Source organism: Sorex fumeus, unplaced genomic scaffold (genome assembly GCF_029834395.1).
Source record: "Sorex fumeus unplaced genomic scaffold, SorFum_2.1 ptg000240l, whole genome shotgun sequence".
NCBI classification, from domain to species: domain Eukaryota; kingdom Metazoa; phylum Chordata; class Mammalia; order Eulipotyphla; family Soricidae; genus Sorex; species Sorex fumeus.
In genome coordinates, this window is record NW_026606297.1 from 10,990,361 (window position 1) to 11,001,502 (window position 11,142).

General features: G+C 35.2%; 1 non-coding gene across 1 annotated transcript; it reads left to right on the plus strand.

Moving 5' to 3' along the window:
- The first annotated feature begins 5,064 nt into the window (after positions 1–5,064).
- LOC130018186 (U6 spliceosomal RNA) lies at positions 5,065–5,171 on the plus strand. Its single transcript, XR_008791491.1, has one exon. It is a non-coding gene; the product is annotated as a U6 spliceosomal RNA (small nuclear RNA).
- Positions 5,172–11,142: the final 5,971 nt, after the last annotated feature.

Here is an 11,142-nt window from a genome sequence, read left to right on the forward strand (position 1 = left end):
CCCTTTCCACCTTAATTCACAACTAAGAATCTCATGCCAACCCTTTTACTTCACATAGTAGGAAAGAATTAGCTTACATATTTCAATAATACACAGTACTTAATTCAATTTTTCCCCAATATTATTTGCTTTTACAACATATTGCTTAAGCTTTTGGTAATTTTATTTCCTGATTTCATTTAAATCATATACATTAGTACCACTGAAATTAATCTCAACACAGCATTTAAAAATAATTATGAGAAGCAGGCTCAGTGTAACTTAAACTAAAACTCATTCTAAATTACATGGCTTCCTAAGGAAGAATAGTATTTAAAATAATCACATTTTAAGAGGACAAAAATGGGTAACTTGTATTTTATACCAATTATATGGTACAGTTTATAATTCCACATGCAAATTGAAAGTAGAATGTTTATTCAGAAATATGTATTTGATCCTTAATTTTTTAAATTTAGTTTTAATAGATCCCTTTTTTCATTTCATAACTTTGGAGGTTCCTGGAATAATGCACACAACTGTGGCCAGATTTCTTTAATGATGAATGACTGTATGCTATACTAAAAAATAAATTGATCAAGTCAAGGTAATTGATTTCTCAACTTGATACTGGTAATATTGGCCAAGTGATGTCACTGATCTTTCCCATAGTTTGTTTCATTTATGAAATATTAAATCTCTGTTCCAATTCAGCTTTTCTAACCACTGGTTCATTTTATCCCCAGATAACATCAAAGATTTGAAAATGAATTGGAATATACACACTTTCAGAACAATTAATTTCTAGTCATACATCCAATCTAACTGGACCTTTTTTTAAGGTGAAATTAATTTTCAAAATTATTCTTGCACATAAAACACACTGGATAGCCCCCTTTGATTGGAACCAAAAAGCATGTACAAGTGATTACAACATTTTAGATATGTATGAAACCTTTCTGAAAGGGCTCTTTTGTGAGTGAAATTAGTTCTAATAAAACAAACGGATTGATAACAGTTAAATGATAGTGAGCTGGGGAATGTAAGGCCCCTGCTTACTCTATTTGCAAATGCATATACGACCCAAAAGCAAAATACCTTCAGAGGAGAAATAACATGTTTTACTTATGTATTAAATAAATCAATGAACACATTGATTTTAATACCCATTCATTTTTTATGACAGAACGATCTCATTTGGACACAGTGTTTTGTCTGTGGGTGTGGCTCTCTTTCTATTTCCATAGGTCACTTTCATCTCATATTCATTTTAATTATTGGATTTAGTCCTGAAAATATAAAGCATTTTGATATCCTGTTCTCCAGCAAGAGATCAGCTCTTCATGTGGAATTTTCCAATTTCACCACTCATATCTACATCTATAATTTTTCTTTGCTCAGCAATCATATGTAAACTAATGTAAATATAAATAAGTATAATTTGAGTGCATACTTGCTTGAAAAATGTGCTAAATGCAAAAAATGACAAAAGTTAGTGCATTTAAAATTAGATTAGTTAAATCAAGTATAATGTTCATTGGGCTGGAGCGATAGCAAAGCGGTAAGGCGTTTGCCTTGCACGCAGGCAACATGGCCAACCCGAGTTCGATTCCTCTGCCCCTCTCCGAGAGCCCGGCAAGCTACCGAGAGTATCTCGCCCGCACAGCAGGGCCTGGCAAGCTCCCCGTGACGTATTCGATATGCCAGACACAGTAACAACAAAATCTCCAATGGAGACGTTACTGGGCCCGCTCGAGCAAATTGATGATCAACGGGAGGGCCTTTTTTATAATATTCATCATGTAAACTCACATATACTGTGTAGATATGTATACACACACACATATATATATAATTCACATATATATAATTATATCATAAGTTACAGAATTCACGTGAAACCAATTTGCAACCTAACTTTAGGATTATGGTCTTTGCTTTGTCATTTAGTATCAGTCAGGTGGAATTTAGGTTTCATGTCAAAAGAGATAATTCAACTATTTGCCACAATAGCTATGTGTTTCATGCATATTCTTTAGAATGTGACCAGACTATTTTAATGTTTACATATCTTCATATTCACATAAGTCTTAAAGTCAATTATATTTCCAGTTGCATAAGGACTTACTAAATAATTTCATTATTGTTTTGCATCTGTTTATTCTTGCAGTCTGTCTCCTAGGGGTTAGAAGAATTTATCATGTGCATACAGTTGCATATGTTTCATTGTGAATATGTTTCAATAATCCCCAGCAGTATAGCTATGATAAAATTATGTTCATATATTTAACATATCCCATCCATCAACCTATGTGCTTTTTATCACTATTAAATTTTGACTTATGCCAGTTTGTTAATTGCTATAAATGTAAAACAATAACTGAGAAAAATATTCTCCTTGTAAGAAAGACTTGCTTTTGTCTGTTTCATGTAATTCAAGATGAACTTTTACTTCCATTATCATATTATGTTTATTATTCACACTATGATAATACTGAAAATGAAATAATGCATTTATTTATATAATTTTATTAATGATTTGGATATATATAATAAGTTTCTAATCTGACAGCACTCTATGAAGGATGATTGCGTTTTTACTATTTTCTTGCATAGTCATAGATAAAACATGAGACAAAAAGTACTACACGTATCAAGAAGTATATCTGTCAGGTTTTGAATCCACAATATCAAATATCAAAGTAAGTAATATCAAAGTAAGCCCTGAGTACCACTAGGTCTGGTTCAAACACACACATAAACACACACACATTTACATACATATATATATGTACTAGTCTAATTAATGCATGTATTAAAATATTCTTGCTTCCTAACAGCCTGATTTACATATTGCATGAACTCCATATTTCTAAACACCTGTGCATTATTGAATCCCGATCTTCATTTGAGTCATCTTTACAGCATTTCATTTTAAAAATGTTTAGATGTTTTCAAATATGTTACTTTCAATTTTTATATTTTAAAAGTCAATTTTTTAAAGATTTTATCTCATAAAAAATTTGAAATGAAGAAGATAATGTTTACTTAATTGTAGATAATGAATATAGTCAGATCATAACTCTTACGAGAATGAATCATTGCATCCTCAATCTTAATGACATGTTGCAGCACACTGCCAATGAAGTGACACATACATAATATGAATGACAAGAACCATTAATGCATTCCAAAATATGAGCTAAGTGGCAAGGCATAAACCAGTGTCTTTCATTGCTAAATAAGCTAAAAATCAAGACATGAAGAGGCTAATTAAGAACATGTATTAGCAACACTTATAGTCATATTGAAGAAATTGTGCAATTTAAAATTTAGAAAATAAACATAAAATGACTCCAATTGTGAATTAAAAACATAAATTTCAACAGAAATAATTAATGTAAAGTCCTCAGGCAGTTCAACTACTTTCAAAAATAGTTTTTGGTCATGATAGTAAAGAATATATAGCATAGTACATTATCTGACATATAAGTACATCTATCTGACATATAAAAAGGTGCTGAACCACAATAAGTAGGATTATAGCAATTATCAAATAAAAATAAATTTTAAAAACTTGTATAAAACTTAGAAGTGCCACAAAATGAATTGCATAGTTGTTAGATTATTAATCAGAATACACATATAATAATTTTCCAAATACTGGATATATTGATTATTTTTTGTGAGTTCATATTTGTTGCCTCAAGAAACTTTTATAGGGGTTGGAGGAAGAGCACAGCAGCCAACCTGGGTTTGATTCCCAGCATCCAATATGTTCCCTCTAGCACCGCCAGGAGTAATCTTGAGTGCAGAGCCAGGAGTAACCCCTGAGCATCGCCAGGTGTGACCGAAAAAGAAAAAAAAGAAACTTTTATATTATATCATTACTACTCTTTGGTTTTGAGGTGTACTTACTACTTTTAACATACAACCAGCTCTTCGCTCATAAAACTCTACATAATGCTGGTTGAACTTGTCAAACCCTGCTCAACAGCATGCAAGGAAAGCAACTTGAACCTATTATCTCTCCAGCCCCTTCAGGAGTGTCCGTTATATAAATGACATTATATTACAACGTGCTTTACACAAATTAGAAGCTAACAAAGAAATATTATCCTGGATGCTTTGTTTGATTTCAGTTTGGATCAAATAAATATGGACTCTTTCCTGTTAAATCACCTCTTTAATCCTAGAGTCAAGAATTCAAAAAATAATAATACACATTATTATAATATCTTTAGTATATAAAATATAATTGTACAGTACTCCCTAGTAATGAATTTAATTAATCTCAAGCCTAAAACGATTTGACCACTACTTATTGCTACAGTTCTACTGTTACAGAGCAAACGGGAGAGCAACTATTGGAGCACATGATTAATATGCATTGAGCCCTCCAGTATCACCAGATGGGGCCCCTGAAGCACCCAGCAGTAGACTCAGGATCCCTCATGCATGAAGCAGCACCACAGCTTCAGTTTCTGACATTTTGAATCTCTCTGGGATCCCAGGGCCTCCTAGGCAGCACCCTCTTCAAAAAAAAAAAGATATAGTATTTTGCAACTTACTTACACAGTAAATACCCACAAATACCCTGACTCCACACAAGACTATTTTTACTCAGGGAGCCCCAGTGGGGGGCGGGTGAGAGTAATCTCCGGTTCAAGGGACCCACTCCCGGTAGCCAACCTCCACTACCCAACTGCCCCCATGCTCCAGGCTGCTTTCCACATGCATGGGCTCAGCCTCACATATAAGTCAACATATTCCTGGCTTTCGAGGCCGTGCAACAAATTATAAGACACTCCCTACCTATTTTCCATAATCACCACACCATATTTTATGGGATTCAGACAGTGGGCAACAAATCATAGAGGGAAATAGGGAAATACATATATATATATATATATATATATATATATATATATATATATCTTGGAGAGCCTGGCAAGCTATCCATGATATATTTTATATGCAAAAAACAGTAACAATATTGTGTCTCATTCCCCTGACCCTGAAAGAGCCTCCAATATGGCAGCATTGGAAGGATGAGTAAGGAGAGGCTGCTAAAATCTCAGGACTGTGCTCGCTTCGGCAGCACATATACTAAAATTGGAACGATACAGAGAAGATTAGCATGGCCCCTGCGCAAGGATGACAAGCAAATTCGTGAAGCGTGCCATATTTTTCCAGCACCCATTCATGATGAAAACCCTTGCCAAAATGGGGATAGAGGGAACTTTCCTCAATATAGTTAAAGCCATCTACCACAAACCTACAGCAAACATCATCCTCAATGGGGAAAAACTGAGACCCTTCCCCCTAAGGTCAGGGACGAGACAAGGATGCCCACTCTCTCCACTACTGTTCAATATAGTACTGGAAGTACTTGCAATAGCGATTAGGCAAGAAAAAGATATTAAGGGCATCCAGACAGGGAAAGAAGAAATTAAGCTCTCACTATTCGCAGATGACATGATACTATACTTAGAGAACCCTAAAAGCTCTACCAAGAAACTCCTAGAAACAATAGGCTTGTATAGTAAAGTGGCAGGCTATAAAATCAATACCCAAAAATCCATGGCATTCCTATACGCAAATAGTGAAAGAGAAGCAAGTGACATCAAGAAAACAATCCCATTCACAATTGTGCCCCAGAAAATCAAGTATCTAGGAATCAGCTTAACTAAGGAAGTAAAGGAACTGTACAAAGAAAACTACAAAACGCTACTTCAGGAAATAAAAGAGGACACGAGGAAATGGAAAAATATCCCCTGTTTATGAATGGGGAGAATCAACATCATCAAAATGGCAATACTTCCCAAAGCACTGTACAAATTCAATGCAATCCCTAGAAGGATACCCATGACATTCTTCAAAGAAATGGAGCAAACACTCCTGAAATTTATATGGAACAATAAGCCCCCACGAATAGCTAAAGCAATTCTTGGGAAAAAGAAAATGGGAGGAATCAACCTCCCTAACTTCAAACTCTACTACAAGGCAGTAATAATTAAAACAGCATGGTACTGGAACAAAAGCAGAGCTGCAGACCAATGGAACAGAGTTGAATATACTGACATTTCCTCCCAAACATATAATCATCTAATTTTTGATAAGGGGGCAAGAAAAGTGAAATGGAGCAGGGAAAGCCTCTTCAATAAACTGTGCTGGCAAAATTGGACGGCTACATGCAAAAAAGTGGGCTCAGATCCCTGCCTAACACCATGCACAAAAGTAAGATCAAAATGGATTTATGACCTCAACATCAGACCAGAATCCATAATGTTTATTGAAGACAAAGTCGGCAAAACTCTCCATGATATTGAAGCTAATGGTATCTTCAAAGATGTCACGCCACTGGCCGAGCAAGTGAAAACAGAGATAGACAAATGGGACTATCTTAAACTAAGAAGCTTCTGCACCTCAAAAGAAACATTGACCAAAATACAAAGACAGCCTACAGAATGGGAAAGGATATTCACCAAGTACACATCCGACAAGGGGTTGATATCAAGGATATACAAGGTACTGGTTAAACTCCACAAGAAGAAATCACCCAACCCCATCAAAAAATGGGGTGAGGAAATGAACAGAAACTTTCGCAAAGAAGAAATTCGAATGGCAAAAAGGCACATGAGAAAATGCTCTACATCACTAATCATCAGAGAGATGCAGATCAAAACCACAATGAGATATCATTTCACACCACAGAAACTGGCCCACATCCACAAGAACAAAAGCAACTGGTGCTGGTGCGGATGTGGCGAGAAAGGGACCCTCCTTCACTGCTGGTGGGAATTCCGGCTGGTCCAACCCTTTTGGAAAACAGTATGGACGACTCTCAAAAAATTAGAATTTGATCTGCCATTTGACCCAGCTATAGCACTCCTGGGAATATATCCCAGAGAGGCAAAAAGGTATAGTCGAAGTGACATCTGCAATTGTTTGTTCATTGCAGCACTCTTTACAATAGCCAGAATCTGGAAAAAACCTGAGTGCCCAAGAACAGATGACTGGTTAAAGAAACTTTGGTACATTTACACAATGGAGTACTATGTAGCTGTTAGAAAAGATGAAGTTATGAAATTTACATACAAGTGGTACTACATGGGAAGTATCATGTTAAGCGAAATGAGTCAGAAAGAGCGGGATAGACACAGAAAGATTGCATTCATCTGGGGAACATAAAGCAACAAAAAGGGAGAGTAACACCCAGGAATGGCTGAGATTAGTACCAGGAATTTTGCTCCATGAATGGAAGGCCAGCCACAGGCTCTAGGTGAAAAGGAAGCTCAGATAGAGAAGAGAGTACCAAATGAAGGGTGTTGTGAGGGCCCTCCCAGGGTGGGAGAAGCATGCTAAAAGTAGTCGATAGACCAAACATGATTGCCACTCAAAGCCTCTCTTGCAAAACACAGTACCCAAAAGAAGAGAGAGAGAACAAGGGGGAATACCCTGCCACAGAGGCAGGATGGGACTGGGGTGGGGGATGAGGGTTGGGGGGGGGGATGCTGGGACCTGTGGGGATGGATGACGGGCACTGGTGGAGGGATGGGCACTTGATCATTGTATAACTGAAACCCAAGCACAAAATTTGTAAGCCTATAACTGTACCTCATGGTTTTTCACTAATAAAAAAAAAGAAAAAAAAGAAAAGAAAAGAAAAAAAAATTTAAAAAAAATCTCAGGACTGGGACAAATGGAGACATTACTGGTACCCACTTGAGTAAATTGATGAACAATGGGATGACAGTGATACAGTGATACAGTAAATACCCTCAAAAAAAAGGATTGTTTTGTTGAAAATGTTCATAAGTGTATGAATTTAGTTATAAAAGATGACTTGACAGTTCAGTTAAAATAAATTAGTGTAGTGTTTAGGAAACAAATTGCACTCTTTGAAAACAGTATGGTACCATTTATATTGCATATTAGCATAACAATTTAGTCTATATAGTGAAGATACGCATATAATAAACTGCACATTTATTTTGAACATAATCACTGTTTCAGTTTCCTTGGAGTTACATAACAAAAGTATCACAAACTGGAAAAAACTCTTCGTCTTCCAAACTTCTAGTCAACCACAGCAACCCTTGTTACTTTTTGGTCGGTAGTTGTGTCACTCCAGTTTGGGCATTTACCAACACGAGGTCATTGTCATTATTATGTGTACCACCAGTCTCTTACTGGTCTAGTAGAGAGAGTATCAATGGGCTTGGATCCACCCTAATACATTATGACTCATATTTCTATCTTGATATCACTATTCTATAAAGGTCATATTTTTATTTTAAATGTCATATTCACAAGTAGAGTGTTTTGGCCTTTAGTTTGGGAATAGGGCAAAATTCAACCCATAACATACAAAGCAATAACCAGTCAAGGAATTTCTATTGCACGTTATTAATCTGAATGGTTATTAACTCCATAATATTTATCTTATTTAGTGGAGTCACATTTATTTTGCAATATCATCAGGTGATGAGTTCATTAAAAACATTGTAAATTCAAGCCATATTTTTTCTGGTACTTACTCTAATTTATTAGTTAACGTAAATGGTAAAATTTTAAACATATATATGTCAATATATGAAAATACTTTGTATTTCCTGTCATCTTTTACAAATATTTGGTCAAATGAGCAGATAAGTTCAGTCTAGGAAGCTCCCATTGACAAGGAATAAGATGGAATTCAATGAATCATTGTATCAAGACCAAAAATTGGCTTGTTCAGTGGACACCCCAAGGAGCTTCACAATGTCCAGACATTGAGGTATTATCTTTTAAGTCGGTAATACTTTAAAATAGAAAGAAGCCTTTATAGATATTTAATGATAATTTTTTTTAAGAAAATGAGAAGTTCAGAGAATAGATGTTGGTGTACAGAGAAGTACATCTTTTGTTACTGAAAATTTAAGCTATTGTTGAAATATATACCAAACAAAGTAAAAAAAACATAATGTACACAATGAAAATAACTTGTTTTAATAAAATTCCATGGTATACGACTACTAACATATATCAGGGCTAAGCAAACAATATAATACAGTGAAGTACCGGAATAATTTGTCACTCTCTAAAAAAGACATACTTTGTAAAAGTAAAACCTTTCCTTAGACTTAAATAAAAAAGTCTAAAATACTCAATTATCATTTAATAAAACAGCACATTTAAGTATAAAATATTATATTTAATCATGCAAGAAAGATGCATATAGGTTACCACAGTTGTTTCCTTATTTAAAAATTTAAGTTCATTTCTCAATATATACTCATACCTAGACTTCCTCTAACATTAAAACTATCTGACCTAAAAGTTAATTTCTCCAAAAATATGTTTTGATAATTACAAAGAACTTCTTTCAACTTCCAAAAGGTAACGTAAGGCATACTTAATATCCTGTTCAATACAATACTTGTTTGTAATACTGTTTATGAGTCTACTGTCATAAAAACTCTAAAAATATATAAGATAATGATTTAACCATTCTTATATTCTCAAAAGCAATAGGCAAAATATTTTGCATTGAGGTCAGATGAAAGAATTTGACATTCCTGATGAGAGAAGGTCATTCAATACTTGCTGAATACACATTGTTGAGTGACTAGAGGTAAAAGATAACATGCGCTACATAAGTGAGAAGTTTGTGCATTATTTTATGAATATTTTGCATGGATGCAATATATTCATCTCATATGCATGAGAAACTTGTACTATATCTAAAAAATTCGCTATGTCTTATTTAAACATGTCATGATGAGAACATGACATTCTTACTGTATCTCCACTAAAAAAATAAACAAAAGACACCTCTCAAATTATTTTCTCTGGCCACCCTATTATTGACCCAGCAATGTGGGACTAAAGTTTTGGTGCTTGACTTGATGATCTTGCATTACTCAGAGCCAGGGATGTTGCATTCACGAGAGCCACATGTAGCAGGGCTCCTGAGATCATGAACCGCTAACAGTTGAACTTATGCTTCCCTATATCTTGTTCCAGCTTTTTCCCTTTTAATTGTCTTTTAACCCTGGAGAATCTTTATTTTAAATTTTAGCCAATTCTCCAGGGACTTTTATGGTAAATTGAATATCAGATTTCAAATTAAAAATCTCCAGTTTTTTAATTTGATAATTTAAAAATATCTTTAAAATTGTTAAAAATTAAATTAAAGTTAAATATGTTTAATTAAAGGCTAGCACAGCGGTAGGGTGTTTGCCTTGTGCGCAGCCAGCCTGGCTTAGCCGGGTTTGATTCCTCGGCCCCTCTTGGAGAGCCCAGCAAGCTACCAGGAGTATCTCGCCCGCATGGCAAAGCCTGGCAAGCTATCTCTGACATATTCAATATGCCAAACATAGTAACAACAAGTTTCAAAATGGAGACGTTACCGGGCCCACTTTAGCAAATCGATGAACAATGGGAGGACAGTGACAGTGATGTTGAAAAGATGTTGAAAAAAGAAGTCTTTATATTGCCTACATAGTTCAATATTATATAACTTGGTAGCACAATAATTATCTTTTTTATACTTTTTGATCATATCCTAAATATATATTTGCCAGATGAGCAAGCTAACCAATTCTAGGCTTTTCTAGTTAAGCAGAACCAGAGGTATGAATGAGTATGTGTGGGTGGGTGGATTTTAGAATAAAGAAACCTTGCAGGAAAGAGAAAGAAGAAACAGGAGCTAGTTAACATGATGCATAACATAATGTCCTTGAAATGTTTTCTTAAACATGATATATTCATATCATGTTTAGATATATAGATGTCATGGGTGGAGCGATAGCACAGTGGGTAGGGTGTTTGCCTTGTATGCGGCCGACCGGGGTTTGATTCCTCCGACCCTCTCAGAGAGCCCAGCAAGCTACTCAGAGTATTCTGCCCACACTGCAGAGCCTTGCAAGCTCCCCATGGCATATTTGATATGCCAAAAACAGTAACAACAAGACTCACAATGGAGATGTTACTGGTGCCTGCTCGGGCAAATCGATGAACAATGGGAGGACAGTGCTACAGTGCTGTGATATGTAGATATGAATTTTAAGACCATTGCATGATATTAGATTAAGAAAATTCAAAGTAAGACCTTAAAAAATGAAAATTTGTTACTTCTATATTCACTTATTATCTTCATCAATTTTGGGCAAAATC